Below are 7,019 nucleotides of genomic sequence, written 5' to 3' on the forward strand. Positions count from 1 at the left end.
ATCGGGCCTACTTCTACTGTCTTTCCTAAGGCAAATCATCCAGTACAAGAGATACTTCTTCATTCAGTAGTACCTTTCTGGATGAATAGTTCCACTGATGAAGGGTATAAACTCTATTCCTAGACAAAGATTTTAAGGTACTTTGTCTAAATAAAAGAAACAAAAGGAAGCAGTGCAATAGAAACTCATTCGTTTCTTAGTGAAAGACAGAATATGAAACAAAGAACCCCAAGCCTTTACGGGCATGACCTAGATGCTTTTATTTTTGGTTATGCTTACAAAGATTTTCTCAGGCACCAAATTCCTTCCTAACTGCTTAGGCATTCAGGTTTTCATAAAAGGGACTTATGCACTAAAGTAGCTTTCTCATGCATGACTATCTCAGGCTAGCTACCCTTTGGATGCCTTAAGCATCTTAAGCTCACTCTGTTAGCTGGCCACCTAACCATTAAGCATCATGGCACTACATATCATGACATCAAAACTCTTATACAACTTTTGCAGCAGGTCTGTGAAATGCAAGTGGGAAAGCTACAGCTGGGAGATACAAAACCTGTTTTTTTGCTTCATAACATAGTTAAAGTTACATGAAATTCTGAGATACAGAGCATACAATTGCAGGGAGGCTAGACCATTGTATCTTCTTATACTTTTTGTTAGTAACAGCATAATTCTCACCAACACTGTTTTATGAGGAAGATAAAGAACTGAAGTAAAAGCCAATGAGAATTTCTACCATTCCTAAATTCCTTTTGATGTACAAGATATGTCTAAAATCTAAGCACAGGAATAAAAATCAAAGCATGGATGCCTATACATAATTGGTATCTCTTGTGCATTTATCTGCTACGCTTTAAATACATCCAGATAGATAAAAATGAGAGTACTAGCTATAATAAATTGTAATCTGTGAAAATTTCAAAAATAATAGAGAGAGACTAAGGAATACAGTGTGTTGCCTTTGTCCATGATGTTTATTAAGGAATCTACAAATACTAGTGAGTGTAGAAAACACAGTCTTGTTTAATAGCAATAAAAAAGACACATGGATAGAAATAAAACCAGAACCTTGACAAAACCCGTTCCCTAATCTTCAAATATATACATTTTCCCAAATTTAAAATGCATCTCTCTGTATCTAATCTACAGAAGGCATACTGCAAATGCAGCCAACATAAAATGACCGTAAGTTTTAAGAACAACATTACCAAATACTATGACTAAACTTGTGATTTTTGGAAATGTGAATCCCAAATATGAAAATGAAACCACAAACTAAACAACAGTAACTAGAGCTCCAGCAGGGCACTCTTCATCACTTTGCCTTGGATACGATTTCATTCAATGCACTGTACTCATAAGAGAAGAAGTAACTGTGATTTTCATTTGTCCGTTCAAAATGTTTATAATTTTTAAAGAACATGATCACTTCGGGAAAAAAAAACAAACAAACAATATCAATATTTTTTTAAAAAGCCCAATAGGACTTCATTTGCCATAAGAGGTCTTTCAGATTATGCTAGAAGACAATGCACTAAAGAATCCTTGACATTCATCTATGACCAGTCCCAGTCTCTTTGTGCAAAATTTCTGCTACATGGAATGGAAAGCTTTGCACCATTTTATGACTGATGGACTCAGAGGTCCTTTTCAGTGGTAAAATCACTGAAAGTCATAACAACAAAATCCACAGATTACTTTTTGGATGAGGAAGCTCTCTCTCTATTTATTTTACCACAGCATATTGAAGCTGTGATCTTTTTAGGTGTGCTGTCATCTTGACAATATATAAGAAGTAACGAAGTTTTGCTCGTCCCATTTTAAGATGGTGACCACTGGTTGCCACAAGAAGGCCAGCACTAGAGAAGCTTGAGCCAAATATTCTATAACATAGCATACAGCACTTTAATCACTGAGAAACCTCATGGCAAACACTGAGCTAATAACACTAATTGTATAAAGTAGGTGTGAGGCTAATTAAGCTGTATTGATTGCTACTTCTTTATGTCCTAAATACATATTTTACTAGATTCCATTCCACTTGGTAGGAGGCTGTTGAAGTTATTCATGTAGGATTGTTTGGCCATCTGCAAGGAAGCTCCAAACGAGTAGCAGAAAGTCTTCCATTCAGGTTTCATTAAGCTATGGCAGAAAATGTGGGCCAAAGCCAGCCTTCTGTTCCAGCTTTAGATCTGGCCCACTGTCAACATCTGCAAACCAAACTTGCATGGCTTGCACAATTCAGCATTTAATAATTAAGTATTAAATTTAGCTACTTAATACTTGACAGATTTGTGCACAGAAAATGAAAACTAAGGTTACCGAGCCAGAATAGCCAAAAAGACAACAGACGAAACCAGGTACTACTTTGGATATGACATAGTTCATTGTGCTTTTCACATGTACAGCTACAAATAATGAAAATAATTAAGAGGGAAGGGACATTCCAATCAAAACTATTCTACAGTCAATATTTATACAGACTATGTGTACATAAGGAATGTAAGATATTTTTGAGAAAAAGAGTAGAAGCCTGAAAAAAATGCTATGCTAGGAAAGCTCTGGGAAACTCAGAACAGCACAGAGCACTTCTTTCTCAGCTATTTTATTAGGAGTAGGACATACTGTAGATACACAGTTGTAGCTGTGGAATTTTTAAATCTCTGAAATCCCTGGGAGTCACTGTTACTATTGACCGCAGTGGGGCAGAATTAACTGCTGATTCTTTTTGCAAATCCAGCCTAAATAAAGACTTTGAAAACACGGGTCCAACCTAGCCCCCTTATCCTTAACATGCCAGTCATCCTTTTCATTATGGTTGTCTCCACACCACTACAATCAAAACTGAAAATGTATTAGTCTGTTTTTAAGGCCTCCCACACATGCAAAAAATAAACATTACTTAAACACCATACACAGAGATAGGTAAAGGAACGGTTAAAATTACCCCATTTCGACATTTCTTTCTCTCCTTCCTTCCTAGTAAAAGATTTCTGTGTCCAGTAACGTACCAAGTTTAACATTATCCTTGTGAACAATACTTTACTTTCCTTTTTCTATGTGATACTGAGAACTGAGTATACTGTTACATGGAGAATTGGAAATGTAATATATTTAGTATTTCTTGTACAAATAGTTTAGCACATACAGTTTTGCTGTACCGTTAAGTGTAATAGCTTGTTACCACACTAACAGTTGATGTTCTCACGAGACAGATTTTTATGATCTTACATAAGATTTAGACTTACGATTTCTTAATAAACGCACTTTAAGATTTCTTTAAATGGGGTATATAGAATGACTGCTCACAGCAAAAGACTGCTGATATTGCTTCAGTCTAGAACTGTTACAGCAGCTGCCTTTGTGGATGGTTTACAGCTGCATTAGAGTTCAAAACTGTATGATTAAAAGCCCAGCATCTGAGTTTTCACACAAAGCTGAGAATCATAATGATTTAGGCATAGTAGCCTTACCAAAAGAAAAAACAAATCCCGAAACAGTGTACTGTTCTGATGAATGTTTTTACATACGGACATTTTATGTAAATAAATAGGTATGTGAAGAGAGTATTAGGTTCTAGAATTGTTTGAGTTTAGTTGGTGATTTTTAAAAGGTTGTTTCTTCAGAAAGGAAAAATAAAAAAATTCCTACGTATATTTATATATCTCACCATGAACTAACCGTTCCTGCTTATGTTAGATGCATTTCTTCTCCCCTTCTTTTGCTAACCCCTCTCTGGAAAAGAGTACAGTACTGCTTAATTTTTAACAGAAAATTAAAACATTTAATACTTATTTTCACATGAAAGAGAGTATTTGTTTGTATTAAGATGTCCCTAGGTATAAAGAATTTTTAAGCCTTTGATTCAACTCTGTGTTTAACAACAGTCAGTTGGAAATATCTGAGACTAATTAACTTCTGTTTGATTTTTTTCTTTAAATGGCATTCAGTTAAACTGGAACAAGCATGAAAATCAATCTCACTTTACATGAGAAAGAAAAGTGAGCAATAAAAATAAGCAGGAAATACAGCTCCCACTTACCAACTTTGTTATTTTATATTCAGAAAACACGTAAAAAGTATTTTTTATACATACGTTTTAAAGAAATGTTCATTTAAGAGTTTTACCCAAAGAGCCAGTTTTCTTTTTCCTTAACTTTACTACACCTGTTGTTAATATATCAAAATTAATGAAACTTCTGAACTCATCAGTTAACTATTTCTTATCATGTCTTCATTTCACAGATAGTAGTACATGTCTGCTTTCTCTACTGCCTTACTTTCCTAATTCATTAAGTAAATTCAAGAATGAACATTATGGCCAGTTACAATTCTGATAATCAGGCCTTGTGACTGTCATCCTTTCCCTTTTCCTGACCTTACCAAAAAATTGTGATCTAAAAATGAAATTACCACTTGCTTGTAAAACACACATATTTCGTATTTTCATTTATCTGCTGGGACATTGAGATATTGTCTGGCTTTTAATTACAGATTGCACAATAAAAAAATTGTAGTGTGTCCTCAAGGCTAAAGTGCCATTTTGGATTGAATAATCCATCTTGCATTTAATTTTCACTCCTGACACAAGCCACAGCTTTTGTCAGGAAGAATTTTTGTTTGGATGTTAGCTTTTTATATATTGCGAGAGAAAGCTGTCTGATGCATTCCCTTAACCCAACAGCATAGTCAGAAGCATTCACAACCATTGTGAAATGACTCAAGAAATCAGCTCTTTAGAATGCGTGAAGATCACACCAGAGGTTTCAAGAGTCTTTTCTAAGCTCCTTTCTTCCTAAGTAATCTTCCCTTCCACAGATCTCCATCATTGGATACATAGGGAACCATTAGAAAACCAGGAAGACAAATTGCCACATTAGATCAGTACAATGTTCCTAACAATGACTGGTATAAGACATTTCAGAATAAATGAAAACAAAACAAATACGCAATCTACAGTAGGTGGGTACAAGAAAGGTCATTCTTGCCGTACATGCACATTACTTAGTGATGTTCTCCAACATCGCCAAAGGTAAGTATTTTGCAAGTTGCAATGCATTTCAAAATAAGGGAGTATTGAAAAAACACTATTGAAGAGCAACACTGAAGAACATTAGCAGTTATCTGCTACTGTTCAGTGAAGATTCAGCCTTAAACATGCTTAAAAGATAATAGTGAATCCACAGGATGACTGGATACCCTACAGGATGCCTGAAGCCTGAGCACATTTCATCTTCAACAGTGCGCACGGTGTTGGGTCGCTCTAGGAAGCAGCCCTATAAACTGTACTCTTGTCAATCACAGGATGTTTCTCCAAGAGAGTATGGGATAAAAGGTCTTAGGCTTAGCTCCTCTACAGTGGAGTCAGTGTTACAGAGACGGAGACAGACTTTTTACCAGGGCCTGTAGTGATTGGACATGGGGTAACAGTTTTAAAATGAGTGTAGATTTAGATTACATATAAGGAAGAAATTCTTTGCTATGACGGTGGTGAGACAGTGGAACAGGTTGCCCACAAAAGCTGTGGATGGCCCCTCCCTGGAAGTGTTCAAGGTCAGGTTGGATGGGGCTTTGAGCAACCTCATCTAGTGAAAGACGTCCCTGCCCACAGCTGGGGGATTGGAACTATATGATCTTTAAAGGTCCCTTCAAACCCAAACCATTCTACGGTTCTATGATTCTATACTTCAACCTGCACTAAGGAATAATGTGTACTCCACCTTTAAACTTGACATGTTTTTTTTTCTACCCAGGGTTTCCATCACATCTACTGAATGACTGAATGTAGACTGGATTCAACATGGACTGATGCTGGAATTTAAAATACAAAATATAAATACACTGCAAAATATAAGAATACAGACATATAAAGAATAACTAGATAGGCACTGTGACTTGTCCTTTGCCATACAGGAAACTTGTAGAAGAACAAATGCCAAATTTAGATCCTAGCCACTGAGTCTACTTCACCCTCAATGAGGAAGACCTAAACCATTTCACTTTCCTCTCCCTCCCTTTTGAAGTTACTAACATTGTATTACCAAAATAACCTTGCATTGCTAGGTTTTTGGCATCTTCAAGGGACAGAACTTCATAATGCAAATGGACAGTCAACAATTTCACCAAATCCTCTCAAACAGAATGCTGCTGAGAAGCCATTTCACCGGAGCTGGGAAGCTTGGGTTGGCTGCAGCCCAGGGCAGCCGGTCCTGGTATGGTGCCACAAAGGAAACTTCAGGCTTTTCACATGATAAATGAACATATTTGACCTTGCTGATACGCTTGCAAAAGCCATCAAGATGGAAAAGTGTTATCTATATTTTTTCCTGAGTGTTAGTTTACGTTGTTTATGCAGAGCTGAGCTCTTCTATTTCAAACAGCGAATAAATAGATCTTTGTCAATTTCTTTGACTTCATTTGGCTTCAGATGATTTAGGAGTTTTATAGGAATGCTACTGTTATTATTATTACTAGCAATGTACTCTACAGGGGGATGCACTGTTCTCTTTTTGAAGTAGCATGTGTTTTACGTCAGTCCTGTATATCTTTAAGGAATGATGTTTAGATCCTAATCCAAACCCCAATGAGTCAATGAAAATTCTGTAGTTCCCACTGATCAATTTATCTTAAATGGAGATAGGAAATTCTTCCTACAGTAGAGGCTAAACCTGAGGAAACTGAATGCCAATTATTTTACAGTATGTGACTGAGACTCTTAAGTGAAGATGAAAATGATAATAGATATAATAATGCATTTTTAGTGATATTCAATAGCAGCACATTAATAGTGCTGATACACTAATTCCAGAAAGAAACACTGACTAGCCTACTAAAAAAACTGGAACATCACTTAATACTACAAGGAAAATACACTCAAAGACACATACAATCTTCATCATATCTGCCAGATCAGTTCAGACGGTTAGAGTATGCTGACGAGAGACAATATGAAGAATATGAAAGATTTTTTTCACAGTCATCTAACATATCTCCTTAGATATTGATCATTAAAATTGTAA

Source organism: Gymnogyps californianus, chromosome 2 (assembly GCF_018139145.2).
Source record: "Gymnogyps californianus isolate 813 chromosome 2, ASM1813914v2, whole genome shotgun sequence".
NCBI lineage: Eukaryota > Metazoa > Chordata > Aves > Accipitriformes > Cathartidae > Gymnogyps > Gymnogyps californianus.